The following is a 16,945-nucleotide window of genomic DNA, read 5'->3' as shown; positions in this document are numbered from 1 at the left end:
ACTGAACTACTACAGCTTGTTGGAATGTTCATCATACCTTAATCACTTCACTCTTAGGCTTGGAGGAAGGACTTCTTAAGCATCTGTGAGTGTATGGGGGCAGCCATGGCTTTAGAGGTGATAAGAACATGACCACGTCCATATTTCTGGCAATGTTCTAAAGGCTAATACCTGAGTTTGTTAAAAGAACACCACACGTTTCATATAATGGAGACCCCATGGTTCACCTCATCTCCACACTAGCTGCATTCCACACACTAAGGATTCCCCATGGAAAAGACATGAAAGAAAACTGGCAACTCAAGGGAACTTTCTTTTCTTATATCAAAGATGGTAACAATGAATCAGGCAGCAAGCCTCCTCTCTCATTCTTTTATGGTTTTCTTCTAAACTTAACTCTAAAAGCCTCAATCATCAATGAGGCCAACTGAACCAATCACTCTTGCTTCTAAGCATTGCATAATGAGAGTTAGGGCTGGTTGAGGCAACACACTTACCATCAGTGAATGTGGGCTTCAGGGTCAGCTCACCTCAGAATCTTGCTCTGTTTCTTGCTAGGAGGGCACTGTCAAATCACATAACCTACAGAATCCTAAGTCTTCTCATCTGTAACATGGAGGGAATGGTAATATCTTTACCCTAGAGTTCCTGTGAAAAGTAAATGAGATAATTTCAGTGATTTACTTAGCATAGTCAATGGCACAGAGTAAACAATCAATTAAAAACTGTCAATATTGTCTGTCCTCTTATTTTTTTCTACCATCTTTATTAAAAATAAATTTATATACATTTTCCCAATGTTCAGCAAAGCATAGCTCCTGTTTGATCACTGACTAATCATGAGTTCCTGGCTCAGATCACATGAAAATAAAGCCCTGAAATCTTTGGGGAAATCTACAGAAAAGCAAGGCTGGCCAAGATTATTAATAACCAGATGAGCCGGGCGCGGTGGCTCAAGCCTGTAATCCCAGCACTTTGGGAGGCCGAGACGGGCGGATCACGAGGTCAGAAGATCAAGACCATCCTGGCTAACATGGTGAAACCCCGTCTCTACTAAAAATACAAAAAAACTAGCCGGGCGACGTGGCGGGCGCCTGTAGTCCCAGCTACTCGGGAGGCTGAGGCAGGAGAATGGCGTGAACCCGGGAGGCGGAGCTTGCAGTGAGCTGAGATCCGGCCACTGCACTCCAGCCTGGGCGGCAGAGCGAGACTCCGTCTCAAAAAAAAAAAAAAAAAAAAAAAAAAATAACCAGATGAACAATAGAAAAACATATATATTTTGTGTGTCTATTATGTATCTGTTTGTACTTTTGTTAGTTACATTTCTAGAAACGGAAATTGCAAGAGTAACAATGAGAAGATATTAGCAGTATTATATACTAACAGATGAGGTGCTTTTGTCTATGTTTGCTTTCAAAACAAGACTATATGGAAAGAAAATCATTTCCTAGTATAGTCTATAAAATATTGTTACCTGGAATTTCTTCCCAAGGAAAAGTTACATCGTCAAATATAACTGAATACAAATTTTGCTCTTTGATCTTTTAGAAATTTAGAAAGCACATTATATTAAATACTCATAACTTTTTAAAATAGGAATTACTTGATTTTATCTAAAATTTACCCTAAAATGCTGAAATCTCATAGTACTAATGTTTTGTACAACTCACTCTGTAAAATGTTGGAGTAGTTTGAATTCACATTTCTTATTCCATCTCTGGCTAAACACAGATAAATTTCTATTATAAATACAGAATACCTACGCTCCCGCTGAAAATTTGCATGACTGGAGTAGAAACTGACTGCAGTAGTAAAGATAGTGGTGAAAAAGACACACAGAATGAGATCTGATGAACTGTGCTTTGTACAGGTCAGTGGTCGGAACTATGGGAAAAGAGAACCTGTTGCACAACTCTTATTTTTAAAAAATAAAATACAAATATACTCAGCATTCTACCTCAGAAAGTCTTTCATATTCTGCAAAATGTGATTATGCTGTACAATATTTCTACAGTCTTCCTCTAAGAGAAGAGGTTTAGGAGGAGCTGAAGTCATATGCTAGCCCTTACAGCTCAGACTCCATCAGCGATGTCTGATGGACCATCAGCAATGTCTCCATGCTGTGTTATTACACTGCAATTTGACACTGCATTGTTGGAAAAGAAAAACAAATCATAAGACTGTGCTTTTTAGAAAGCTGTATTTCTAGATAAAAATCTCCCTTCATGTCTTTGATTCTATAGTGATTGAAACATTTATAATATCAATTTTAAGCAAAAAGCTGTTGGTCATGATTTAGCACCAATTACAATTATGAATGCCCTATATGTTTCTCCTTCATCACTATGGTTTTTGAGATAGAAAATACTTTGAAACCTCAAGAAATTTAGTTGAACTTTTATTTTTCCACTAGTATATCATATTATAAAAGGCTGTTTTACTCTTCAAAATGTGCATATAGACTGTTCTCTTTTATAAAATAAGAGGAATTGATTTTTTCTGCTCCTATATTATTTATTCTTTTGATTTATTTGTTGTTACTCAAGTCAGTTTCAAAGATAAGAAATATAAGTTTTCTATCTTCTGCAACCTTATAGATGAGTAAAGGAAACAAACTTTTAATCAAAATAATTCCCGGAAGCTGGTGAAGTACCACAGTAAATGAATGTGCCAAGTGTCGTGTATTGTGGTACCATGAAGGTTGAAGTAAGCTATTCTCCTTCATATGGAAAGAAGCATAGAGTGAAGTAGACTAGGTTTGATCTAAGTTCGATCTTCACAGAAAAAATTACTAAAATGGGGCTTAGCAGGTGAATAGAACTCAAGTATTATAGGATATAAAAGGCAGAGAATCACAGAACCATGTGAACTGCACAGAAGCTTTACAGTTTTCACAATATAAACACTTGGAGCTATGCTAGGAAAAATCTTAAGTTTATAAAATGGAAAAATTAACTATATCTATATGCAATTAAGATGCCAGGTGGATGGTTCCAAGCTGACACATAGGTTTAAATTCTGGGAGTTCAGATAGTTTATTGCATCATTAACTCACCTGGAACACATAAATATTAGCTGATCTGGAACACTGAAGAAACAACTATTTTAATGAAAGCAAGATATAATTTTGATAATGCTTTGTTTGAGGTGCTTGTGTGCATGAAGATGGACTATCTACTGGAGGAATTAGACATTTATTTAATTCTTAAGAAAGAGACACGGGCTATGGTGAAAAAATTAGAAGATATTATTTAATTTTTAACAAAAAATATTATAACTATTTTAAGGTAGGCACTTTTATAGGTTCTAGGAAAATATCTTGTGAACATGGTGACAGATTCCTTATATCCTTGGAGTTGCCAATCCATTGAATGAAAGGAAAAAAAGATTTCCATGTGAGTAGTAGATCACGTTTTTCCAGATTATCCAATTTTAATGTTTCCTTCTATTTGAGCTATTTTACCACTCAGTCAACTTATAGATACCTGATGGCAATGCAAAATAATTATTACTAATAGATATACAAAATTCTGCCCATTGGAAATTCAATTGACTTCCTTCCACCCCCATGTAAAAATCCTTCATTGCCTCCATTTACAAAGTCGTTTGAATTCCTGAATTGTAAATGTATCTGTTCTTTGAATTCTCCATCTCATTGGTTAAAACATCATCTCAATAATTAGGTAAAGGAAAGATTTAATATATTTTTTATTTTATATCTGTACAAATCTTTCCATAGAAAATAATCCTAATGTAGAGATTATAGAAATTCAGCATGCATTTACAATACAATGAACTCTTTGAAAGGAACTACAAGTCTAACTGGAAAGTCTACCACAGGTACATTAGGCCATTTCCTCCCAATGAGGCAATACAAAGCCTAGGGCCAGAAGGTTTGGTAGCAATTAGCCAGCTGAATAAATGGAAATTTGAAACAGAAGAAACAAAGTTCAAGGAGCTGGAGGCAAATAAAGGAGTTGCTGAATTTAAAGATAGGATTCCATTATATTTGGATAAAAGAAAGAGGGAGAGCTTAAAATACAAAAAGGCAGTCAGGGCTAATATCAGAAGCTCTTCCAAGAGTATCTACTTTCTCTCAAGGACAACTAAATGACTGTATTAGTCTGTTCTTGTACTGCTATAAAGAAATACCTGAGACTGGATCATTTATAAAGAAAAGAGGCTTAATTGACTCACAGTTCCACAGAATGTACAAGAAGAATAATGCTGGCATCTGCTCAGCTCAAGGGGAGGCCTCAGGAAACTAACAATCGTGTTAGAAGGGGAGGGAGAAGGGGAAACACACACATCACAGGGCTGGAATAGGAGTAAGAGAGAAGAGAGGAAGTGGTACACATTTTTAAACAATGAGATATCATGAGATTTGACTCGCTATAATGAGAACAGCACCAAATGCATGGTGCTAAACCAGTCATGAGGAACTGCTCCCATTATCCAATCACCTCCCACCAGACCCCATCTCCAACACTGGGGATTACAATTTGACATGAGATTTGGTAGGGACACAGATCCAAATCATATCATTTCACACCTGACTCTTCTCAAATCTCATGTTCTACTCACATTTCAAAACTAATCATGCTTTCCCAACAGATCCCCAAAGTCTTAACTGATTCCACCATTAACTCAAAAGTCCACAGTCCAAAGTGTCCTCTGAAACAAGGCTAGTCTCTTTCTCCTATGAGCCTATAAAATCAAAAACAAGTTGATTACTTCCAACATACATTTAAAGTACAAACATTGGGTAAATATTCCCAATCCAAAAAGGAGAAATCAGCCAAAACAAAGGAGCTATTGGCCCCATGCAAGTCCAAAACCCAGCAGGGCAGTCATTAAATCTTAAAGCTCAAAAATAACCTCCTTTGATTTCATGTCTCACATCCAGGGCACACTGATGCAAGTGGTGGGCTCCCAAGACATTGGGCATCTCCGTCGTTTTGCAGGGTTTATCCCCTGTTACTGCTCTCGTGGGCTGATGTTGAATGTCTCTGGTTTTTCTATGCACATGGTGCAAGCTGCTACTGGATCTACCATTCCAGGGTCTGAAGGATGACAGTCCCCTTCTCACAGCTCCACTAGGCAGTGTCCCAATGAGGACTCTGGGTGGGGGGCTCCAACTCCACATTTCCCCTGCACATTGCTCTAATAGAGGTTCTCTATGAGGGCTCCGCCCCTGCAGCAGGCTTCTCTCTGGACATCCTGGCTTTTCCATACATCCTTTGAAATCAAGATGGAGGCCCCCAAACCTCAGCTCCTTCATTCTGCATACCTACAGGCTTACCACCATGTGGAAGCCTCCAAGGGTTATGGCTTGAACCCTCTGAAGTAAAGGCCTGAGCTGTACCTGAACCCGTTTGACCCATGGCTGGAACTGGAGTGGCTAAAATACAGGGAGCAGTGTCCCTAGGCTGCACAGGAGAGTAGGGACCTGGGTCTGGCCCATGAAATCATTATTCTCTCCTAGGCCTCCTGGCCTGTGACGAAAGGGGCTGCCACAAACTTCTCGGAAATGCCCTCAAGCCCTGTTTCCCATCAATCATCTTGGCCATTATATCTTTCCTCTCTACTTATTCAAATTTTTGCATCTGGCTTGAATTCCTCCCCTTAAAATGGGCTTTTCTTTTCTACCACGTGACCAGGCTGTAAATTTTTCCTAACTTTTACACTCTGTTTCTCTTAAATGTAAGCTCCAATTTCAGGTCATTTATTTGTTCATGTGTATGAGCTTAGGTTGTTAGAGGCAGCCAGGCTACCTCTTGAATGTTTTGTTGCTCAGAAATTTCTTCCACTAGGTACCCTAAATCACCACTCTGAAGTTTGACGTTCCATGGATCCCTAGGGCAGGGGCACGGTGCAGCCAGTTTCTTTGCTAAGGCACAACAAAAGTGACCTTTGCTGCAGGTCACAAATAGTTTTTAATTTCCATCTGAGACCTCTTCAGCCTAGCCTTTACTGTCTGTATCACTATCAACATTTTGTTCACAACCATTTAGCCAGTCTCCAGGAAGTTCCAAACTTTCTCTCATTCTCCTGTCTTCTTCTGAGCCCTCCAAACCCTTCCAGCCTTTGCCTTTTACCCAGTTCCAAAGTCACTTACATGTTTCAGGTATTTTTATAGCAATGCCCCACTCCTTAATACAAATGTTCTGCATTAGTCTGTTCTTGTACTGCTATAAAGAAATACCTTAGCCTAGGTATTTTGTAAAGAAAATAGGTTGTCTGGGCATGGTGGCTCATGCCTGTAATGCTAGCACTTTACAAAGCTGAGGGGGACGGATTATGAACTCAAGAGATCAAGACCATCCTGGCCAACATGGCGAAACCCCGTCTCTTCTAAAAATACAAAAATTAGCTGGGCATAGTGGTGCACGCTTACAGTCTCAGTTACTTGGGAGGCTGAGGCAGGAGAATCACTTGAACCCGGCAGGCAGAGGTTGCAGTGAGCCAAGATCGTGCCACTGCACTCCAGCCTGGGTAAGACAGAGTGAGACTCCGTCTCAAAAAAAAAAAAGAGAAAGAAAATATGTTTAATTGGCCCACAGTTCTGCAGGCTGTACAGGAAGCATGATGCTGACATCAGCTCGGCTCCTGGAGAGGCCTCAGGAAACTTACACCTATGGGGGATGGTGAAGGGGAAGAACACACACACATGCACACATATATATAAAACTACATTTTTATAGGTAAAAGAGCTCATTTACACACACACATTTCTAGATGGTGACAGAAAAATACATTTAATGGTGGCAAGGTGGAACCTGACAACTGATTAGGAATAAGTAGAGAAGTATTTTTTAACATATTTATAATAATAGCATCTTGAACACAGGGCTCAATTCATACATGTTAAATGAGTGAGTGTGGGATGAAGAATCCAAAATGACGGCTAGAATTCAAGATTAGTCAACTGGGTGACAGGCAGTGCTATTTATTAAGAAAGAGTTTGTCAAATGAGAAAGAGTCTTAAATATGTTTGAATGTTGATAATCACCAATAAAAAGAAAAGTTAAATAATAAAGAAAAATTATAAGTAATATTCAGTAGGCAATCTAATATCAATTTTTTCTCCCCTCTGAGTGAACATTTACTTGTTGCTATTATATGTATAAAGAACTATAATGACAGCATTATTAGAAGGAATTCCAATTACCAAAGTAAGTTACCTCTGGATTATTTTCAAGTTAAAGTCTCTTGACATTCCAATACTTATAAGGAGGTTTTATCCAAGCACTGATTTTGTGTATCATTGGGATGAGATCACAGCTTTGGAATTTTTCTCTTTTAATTTCTAACCTCCTATCATGTGCTACTTTCATCAAATACCTAATACCCAGATAATTCGTATATATCCATTTTTACCAACAGCTACATAATTCTTGTCCCAATAACATGGTCCCCACAAACGTAATTCAAAATCCTTTACAGTTCATGAATTAATATTTCAACAAATATGGGCTTGTTTTGTTGTTTAAGAAACAACAAAAAGTCAACTCACCCTTGTTTTCATTGAGATAAATTTATTACTTATATGTTGCTTTCTTCCAAAAAGATTTAGGTGATGTAAAAAATATATGCATACAAGACAACTGCTAATATATAATGCTTATAACTAATGCTATGAAAATAATGGGGAAACCTACAGACCACCATATATGCCTATACAGTTTCTGTAATTGAATGTTCAATTGAGCTCTCAGCTTAGGTAGAGACAAACTATAACAGTGGTTTCATATACTTTTCATTGTCAAATAAAATAAAAGATCAGTTCCTCAGGATCATTAGTATTATTTCTTAGAAGTGAATTTTAAAAGGAATTTGTCATTTGGAACCCTATTCAATGTATACTGAACATAACAGATAATGCAATTAAAACTACTTTTGCAGTAGAATACATAATTCTTTTCAAATTCAAATAAAATAAAATATTCAAATAAAATGGTGAATGTTGAATTTAACCTGGGCCCTGTGCTCATAGAAAATGGTTATGGTTAGGACATCTCCCTATTCCTAGAACCACTTTTTTTTTTTTTTTTAATTCCAGAAGAAAACCAACTGCAAAAGAACCACCCTTCCCTATGTTATTCATTGTCTCTTCTTTTTCACCGCTCCAGGAAGACTCGCAGATGTCTTTTTTGTTCACCTGCCTCTATAAAATCCAAGATATCCTTCTTTTTATTTGAAATCTTTCTCATTATGATCATCCTTCCTATGCAACAGCCTGAATAAAATCATCTTAATCATGCAGTGCATGCTGTCCTTCAAGTTACTTTGAGGCTGCGTGGGAATTGGGAGTATAACATTCGAGCATTACTGTTTTCAGGGTCTCAATTTTAGTCACTTTCCTAACTCTTTTTTCTTATTTAAATATAGTTTAGACAATATGTGAGATAACTAATTCCTAATAATTTTGAAAAGTTTAATTTTTATACATTTACTTTATGAATCTCCAGACTTCAAGCATTCCCAAAGCTTAATGTTTTTTACCTATATGTATTAATTATTCTAAATCAGAGAGAATAACAGGTAGTTTTATGAAGATGAATGAATAATCAGGTAAAATTGAAGATAGAAAAGAAGAAAAAGAATAAAAGAATAGCTTCAAGGTTTTTATTCTCTTCAGATCTTTAGTGTTGATAGCTAATTTTTTTCAGAATCTCTCATCTATGTGCTAACATTTTCTAGTAGCTATTTCCACAGAAATGAGTTCATTATGACATTTCCATTTGCATATTCTGGTTTAATTGCTTGCACTGTCGGTCCTTTTCTGGTGATAACGGAATATAAAACAAGAAACTCCGCTCTTAAACATTTATATATTTGAGTGCTGGCACATCCTGTTCTTAGTTACAACTTTCAATTCCCTTCTTTACTTCATTGTCCAATTTACATATTTTAAGCACTGTTCTTCCCTCCAGAAAATATCAAAGATTTCCTTCACTTTGTTTCCTTCCAATCCGAAACTAAAATGAGCTGTTCTGGAAAACACAGACAATACTCTTTTCACATGAGAGACGCTCTGGGCTTTTCCATCTGAACTGGCCTTCTGCTAAAGTGCCTTAAGAAGAACCTCTGCAGAGTTCATACTAAGCAGTCCCCACACTTTCTGCCCATCCAACCTCCAATCTGAATCCCAAATATTTGATAATCACTCACAAGATTTTTCATGGCAACCATATAAGAGAAGTGAATACAATTACACCATTGTACAACATAAAAGATTTTATTTACTTACTATTATAGAAACTAATAATTTATTTTAGTTTTTATTAGTTTTAAAATTTATTTAAAAAATTTTAATATTTGTGACCAATAATTAAAATTTCAGTTAGAATGAGAATAAACATTTTACGCTTATTAGAATTACTATTATTACTATAAATTCATATTTTATATATATATTTATATATATATATATATATATATATATATATATATATATATATATATATATATATATCTGTCGCCCAGGCTGGAGTGCAGTGGCCGGATCTCACTCACTGCAAGCTCCGCCTTCCGGGTTTACGCCATTCTCCTGCCTCAGCCTACCGAGTAGCTGGGACTACAGGCGCCCGCCACCGCACCCGGCTAATTTTTCTGTATGTTTTTAGTAGAGATGGGGTTTCACCATGTTAGCCAGGACGGTCTAGATCTCCTCATCTTGTGATCCACCCGCCTCGGCCTCCCAAAAGGCTGGGATTACAGGCCCGAGCCACTGCGCCCAGCCTATTATTCTCACATTTTATTGTAGGAAAGCAGATTTATTTCACATAAGACATGGTGAATTTTATTTGCTGGGATCAAAGGAGACATCAATTCTGTTTCCTCTTAACACAGAGTCATTGTTTTGCTGTCACAGTGACTGTAGGTACTGTAAATGATCCACAAACAGCTTTGAAAGAAAAATAAAATATATAAGTCACACATTATATTATCTTTAAAGGTTTCTTTCCTTTCATATTACAACTAGGTCTCAAGAGCAGAATTTCCGCATTGTTTAGTCATATTGTAAATGACAATGCAGAAAAAAAGGAGGTGTAGAAAAGGGGATACAAATTTTAGCAAAAGATTAAAAATCCAAGCATGTACAACATATCATGTAATTATCTTGATGAAAACTGGCATACATTTCATATAAACATTTCATTAAAATGCTAAAAAAAAAGCAAAAATATTTTCTCCTTCCCAGCTGAAGTTATTTTTATTAACTACTTCATCATATGCAGATACTCATTTTAGATCTAATGTTTACTTGTCAAGTTGCTAGTCAAGTAGGAATATTCTTGGGTACAATACATCATTACAACCTTACAACTATTTAGTTAATTTTGAATTTATCATAACCTTGATGTTCATAGTAATTTCAGAGGGAAGTATTTGAAACATCAGATAGTTGCCAATTATAAGTAACACTTTTAGAAAACAATTTTTATTAAAGTCAAATTAGATGCTTATGCTGATAACTTACTCTTAAGTTGTTCATAGTTAATCTCACTAGAAAGTATTACATAGGATGCCAAAAATTTGAAGGAAAAAAATTATATGTAGTTAGTACAATGACCTGAACGAAAGAGGGAAAGACTATTGTGAATATAAACTGTCATTAAAGAATCCGTCTATTGATGGACTTATTGCTAATTTTAAAACTTAAGAATAAAAAAAGACCCCAATAAAACTACTGAAAAACAACAGTGCCTGAAAATATAAGCAGTCCCCTTATTTTACTTAGACAAACTGAAATTAGAAAAACTTATCCCCATATATACCTTGATTTAGATTTTCCAGCAAGAGTGATTAAGCTATTTTTTTTTTTTTTTGACAGAAAATGGGTAAAAGTGAATAAGTCTTTAAGAAGTCTTGGAAAGCAATCATCATCTCTCTGTTGAGTCTGCTCGGATGTCTCACAATGGTAAATGCACATTCCCTTTGACCGGTATTCTCATTCTTTTACAGAAATAAAATAGGCAGTTAATTAATAAGCTTCTCAAAATATTGTTTGTGTAAATAAAAACAAAAAATACTGTCAGTACTCATCAGTAGGCATACAGTTAGATAAATTATACTATATCTATTTATAAAGTACTTTGAAGAATTTTAAATGAAGTAGACCTACATGTAAGAAAATGAAAAAGAGTATTTTATTTTATTTATATATGTATTTATTTATTATAACTGAAAAATTAAATAATACGAATCCTGTATTCACTATTTATAAGAAAAATCAATTTGTAGGGGTGTGTGTATATGTAAAGAGAGAAAGTAGATAAAAATCTCTACTTTGAATTCAAGTGTTAAAAATGTGACTTTAATATGTTTTATGTAATTAAATTGAATATTTATGTTGTTAATTGGTGGGAATTTAATTTCAGTGAAACTGGGAGTTTATCAGTCAATTTGTCCTAATCCATCTCTCCCCAGGTGTTCTGTCTAAATCTGGGACTAAGGCACTGATGAAGAGTGTAACTCTTGTTCCTCAGAATCTGTCTGTGTTGGCATATGCAAGGATTTATTCATCATTACATGATCCATTGTCACTTCAGACAGTTGAAATGTATGGTTCCCTTGGCTGTGAGTGCAAAGCTCTTTATAAGTAAACGACCTTTCAGTACAGAGTTAGAAGGATGCACATGAAGCAAAGTTAGCCATGTTGCACATGGCCAGGTGTCACTCCCTTCCCAGCATTCAAGAACAAAATGAGAGTAAAGATATAAAATCACTCTTTGATACTGAAATGGGAAAAGTTCCCTTATCCACCTCACAGGGCACACGATGGGAGTGGGTTCCTTCTCCAGTGCCCCACTGCTCAAACCTCTAGGAGAGCATACACACAGGCAGGTTGCGGAGCGCTGAGCCCATGGCAGTGTCTAGGGGTGAATGTTTACAGCTCCTGAGGCCACCGTGAGCTTGTGGTACAGTGTGCTCTTTCAGTTTTGGCGTCCGAAGGTGGCTTGTGTCAACCAGCTCAGTTAGATCCTCTGCCTTATTGCAAGGACAGAGGGCTTTCTGTATCCCAGGTTCTTGCCTTAGCATACCAGAAAAATCAGATCACACGTGGGCTTGGAGAATGAGTGCAAAGTTTATTATTGAGTGATGGTGGCTCTCAGCAAGGTGGATGGGGAGGCCAGAAGGGGAATGGAGTGGGAAAGTGGTTTTCTCCTGGATTTGGGGTGCTCTGTGGCTGCACTCTCGTTAGACCACCTGGCCAGATTCCCATTCATGGCATTCCACTGCGGATGGTCTGCCGGTGCCTGTAGGCGTGCTAATGTGGTTTTCATAGGCACAGGATGGGGATGTGGCAGGCCAGGGTATTCTTGGGAAATGCAACATTTGGGCATGAAAACAAAAATGCCTGTCCTCACCCGGGTTCATGGGTACAGGCCTCGGGGGAGCCCTCACCAGAGACCCGCCCTTCTCTACCCAGCACTTCCCTGCCTCCCTCCTGTATCAATACCACAAGTTAACAACAGCCAAGATTAGTTCAAGCTAAGATGGGTTCAGGGTAGAAACGCAGGAAAATTCCAACAAATGTTGCTGTGAAAAGCTCTAATAAATACAGCCTTTAACATAAGACAGAATTATTGTCATTTAGAGCTACAAATACCTAACATTTTCATTACTGTTATTTAACATCTGAAATGATGTAAAGAAAAATTGGTTACTAGCCTATGATTGAAAATTTCTTACAGAATATTGTCATGTTGATTTTGCTATTGAAAATAAGAAATTAGAATTATACTCAATTTTTAGATTTTGAATTTTAGGTTTAAAATTCTAATTTGAAATTTTTAAACAAGAAAACAGCATGAAAATGAATAATAATTTAGTTATTGATCACTGAGACTTCACTTCTTACCTAAGGAAAAATAGTTCAAGGCAATAATGCTTGTCAGTTTCTCCAAGCCATGTTTGAAATTATAATATTGAAAATGAGCACCTATATGCCCTTTCTCCAGGAGAAACAGACCAGTGAGAACTATGCCCTGATTTAATCATCAAATGCTGTGAGCCATGGGGGAGAGAATGAGAAAAGAGGGAATTTTAAAGCGTGAGGCACTATTTCTCCTTCTAGTGGCAAGTACTTGTTCCAAAGAAACTCTGATACCTACGTTATCTTATGTGACATTTTCTATAAGGTGCTAAAATGTGTGGCCCACAGTAGCTACGCCAATTTCCTAGTCATTATTTAACATTCCATCTATTTCATTAAACTTTGCTTGGACAATTGGAAGTGAACTGTGAGGCAAGAGAGAAGAAAGTTTGGGCCAAGTCTTCATTTCATTCTATGTCCGCTCACGATATTTCTAACATCCATATTAGACCAGAGTCCTTTTAAAAATGTAAAGTACTAAAAATTTTCTATGTGAGCCAAGTGCAGCACTTTGGGAGATGAGGATGGGTGGATTGCTTGAGTTCAGGAGTTTAAGACCAGCCTGGGCAAAATAGTGAAACTCTGTCTCTACAAAAAATAAACAAGAATGTCCAGGCTTCATGGTGTGTGCCTATACTCCCAGCTACTCAGGAGGCTGAGTCGAGAGGATCTCTTGGGCCCAGGAGATCAAGGCTGCACTGAGCAGTATTTGTGCCACTGTAGTCCAGCCTGGGCAACAGAGAGACCTTGTCTCAAAAAGTAAAAAAAAAAAAAAAAAAAAAAAAAAAAAAAAACAGAAAAAAACAAGGTGAGGCCAGGCTCCGTGGCTCACACCTGTAATCCCAGCACTTTGGGAGGCTGAGGCAGGTGGATCACGAGGCACGAGGTCAGGAGATCGAGACCATCCTGGCTAACACGAGGAAACCCCATCTCTAGTAAAAATACAAAAAACTGAGCCGGATGTAGTGGCACACACCTGTACTACTAGTGTTCAACTACTAGGGAGGCTGAGGCAGAAGATTTGCTTGAACCCGGGAGGCAGAGGTTGCAGTGAGCCGAGATTGTGCCACTGCACTCCAACCTGGGCGAAACAGCAAGACTCCGATTCCAAAATAAAATAAAATAAAGGAAGAAAAGAAGTTCTACTTGATTGAATTATGTGCATGAATTGGGGAGGTTTAAACTAGAGTAGTAATTGGTCTTTGAGGAATTGGATATGTGTTGGGGGGCAGATAATACTGTAAAAGATAAAAGTGGAAAAAATGACAGGAAGCATGATTGGGCAGGAAGCATGATGGGGCAGGGTGAGCCTTAAATAATGACGCAAATTAAATGAAACATTGGTCAATCCAGTGTGGAGCTCTGGAGCAAAGAATGCTTTTAGTGGAGTCCAAACTTGGGCAGAAGTGGTCAGGCTTTATCTGGCAGCCTGGCTTTCCTTAGTTATCGTCTAGGGAGTGCTAGAGAAATGTGTGGCTTGGGCTTAAAACCAATGGTTGTTAAAAAAAAAAATCACTGTAGCAGAAAGCTGCTTCATTTGCTGTAGTCCTTATAGCTAAATGGAAAATTATTTTTGAAGGAAGATCCAAGTCAGGCAGACATATGGCCGCTATCTTTAGGTTATTTTTAATTCCTCAAGATAATATAGGTTTCATTCAGGCCAATCACCAAGCTTACTGAGTAGAAATATGTTTCTGAACGGGAAAGTTACAATTCTTTTCAATCAAATTAGCTTTTAACAATTCACTAATGTGGGAAAATTTTCCAAAGCCTTATAAATTATTTTATTTGCAGATATACTATGGCATATCATGATTCCCACAAGATACAGTAAGTTGTAGCTGAACAAAAAACATCTTTCCTCCACATTTTTACCAGTATTACAGACGTTTTTCTGAGTAGAAAAAAAATGTAATGGAAATGTTGGGTTTGGACTCTCTGCTTGTCTTCCCCTAGCTGAGAAATGTGTTCTCACATTGCACACTTAAGGGAGCATGATTCAAATACACACCACAGTAAAATGAAAATATTTAGTCTCACTTGTTAGTTAAAATGGCAGCTGTTAACTGCCATGAGTGACAAGAGTATTCTATAACTCCAAAACAGTTTTTGATACAAAGGTATGACTGTTCCTATTTTTAATAGTGGGCATTTCATGAATTTCAGAAAGAAAACTTTGCAAAATTGTTTACAGTAATCACTGAAAGAGAATGCTGTGTTAATAGAGATTTGAAAAGTGATTATAGAATAAATTTCTATGTGCAGGAATAGGGAATATAAGTCATTATTTCAAATCCTAGTAAAATAAGGGTATTAAAAAACTTTATCAGGCCAGGCATGGTGGCTTATGCCTGCAATCCCAACACTTTGGGAGGCTGAGGAAGGCGGATCACAAGATCAAGAGATGGAGACCGTCCTGGCCAACCCAGTGAAACCCTGTCTCCACTAAAAATACAAAAATTAACTGGGCGTGGTGGTGCGTGCCTGTAGTCTCAACTACTTGGGAGCCTGAGGCAAGAGAATCACTTGAACCCAGGAGGTGGAGGTTGCAGTGAGCTGAGATCATGCCACTGCACTCCAGCCTGGGTGGCAGAGTGAGACTCCTTCTCAAAGAAAAACAAAAAACAAAAACAAAAACAAAACAAAACAAAAAGAAAAGCTTCATCATTAACTGCTTATTCCTTTCACTAAAATCAGGGCAAATTTCTGCTTCTGACTATGACATACTAGATTGAAATAAGACTAAATAATACCAGCAAAGAATATCTAGAAAAGCTAGAAAACATGCTTAAACAATTATAATATTGCAAAAAATTGAGTTGAAACCATGAGAAATCTACCCTCAAACAGAATTTTAGGACTCAAGTTATCAGAAGAGAGCTCCTAAGAGAAAGTGACAGAAATTCCTTCAAAGTATTTGCCAAATTTAAGTGGGAGTTAGAAAGTCCAGCAGAAGGTGGCCAGTAATGGGCTGCAAAGCTAATCATGGGTTTTGATGATGCCATTGGGCTATGGAGACAAAAGTTACAGAATATTCTGGTTGAAATAAATAACAGCAAAACTAAATAGTTTTATATATATTAAAGATATAGAAAGTGTAATTTAAATATTTTTAAGTTTTCAAGTCCCAGATGATTTCTGTCCAATATATGTAAAGTTGTGTGCCACATAATGACATTGCAGCCGATGATAGACCACGTATGTGAGGGTGGCCTCATAAGATTATATCATATTTTTACCTTACCTTTTCTATGTTTAGATATGTTTAGATATACAAATACTAAGCACTGTGTTACAATTGCCTGCAGTATTCAGTACAGTAGTATGCTGTACAGATTTATAGCTTAGAAATAGTAGGCTCTACCATATAGCTTAGGTATAGAGTAGGCAATACTATCTACATTTTTGTAAGTACACTCTGATGACCACACAACAATGAAATCACCTACTGGTTCATTTCTCAGAACTTACCCCAGTCATTAAATGACACATGACTATATTATGGAAGAAGCAATGGGAATAGCAAAGGCTTTTTATTCTGAATTTGTTGTGGTAGGAAACTTAGCAACCTTCAATTGAATTTTGGCAGAGACTCAAATGTAGGCAGAAGAGTGGGAAACATTCATAGTGGAGAAATGGGAAGATTTCAGTTAGCTCTGACTGGAGGCCATTGATGGGGAAGCTGTTCATGGGTTAATCAGAAGAGGGGCATCCTACATGATTGACTAAGGGCGCATATTAAGCTTTTTATGGCTGATCCTATGTATTAGTCTATTTTCACACTGCCATGAAGAAATACCTGAGACTGGGTAATTTATAAATAAAAAGGGGTTTAATGAACTTGGAGTTCCACGTGGCTGGGGAGGCCTCACTATCATGGCAGAAGCCAAAAGAGGAGCAAAGGCACATCTTACATGGCAGCAGGCAAGGAACATGTGTGGGGGAATTGCCCTTTATAAAACCATCAGATCTTGCGATGTCTATTCACTATCACAAGGGCAGCATAGGAAAAACCCATTTTCATGATTAAATTACCTCTCATGGCGTCCCTCCCATAAC

General features: G+C 37.2%; 1 long non-coding RNA gene across 1 annotated transcript; it reads left to right on the top strand.

Moving 5' to 3' along the window:
- Positions 1-1,756: 1,756 nt before the first annotated feature.
- On the top strand, positions 1,757-11,930 carry LOC117063392. The gene is made up of 3 exons (XR_004428899.1): positions 1,757-1,870; positions 10,841-10,927; positions 11,437-11,930. It is a non-coding gene; the product is annotated as an uncharacterized LOC117063392 (long non-coding RNA).
- The last annotated feature ends 5,015 nt before the right edge of the window (positions 11,931-16,945 follow it).

Source organism: Trachypithecus francoisi, unplaced genomic scaffold (assembly GCF_009764315.1).
Source record: "Trachypithecus francoisi isolate TF-2019V2 unplaced genomic scaffold, Tfra_2.0 Lachesis_group18, whole genome shotgun sequence".
Classification (NCBI taxonomy): Eukaryota; Metazoa; Chordata; class Mammalia; order Primates; family Cercopithecidae; genus Trachypithecus; species Trachypithecus francoisi.
This window is presented reverse-complemented; position numbering and strand designations above follow the sequence as displayed.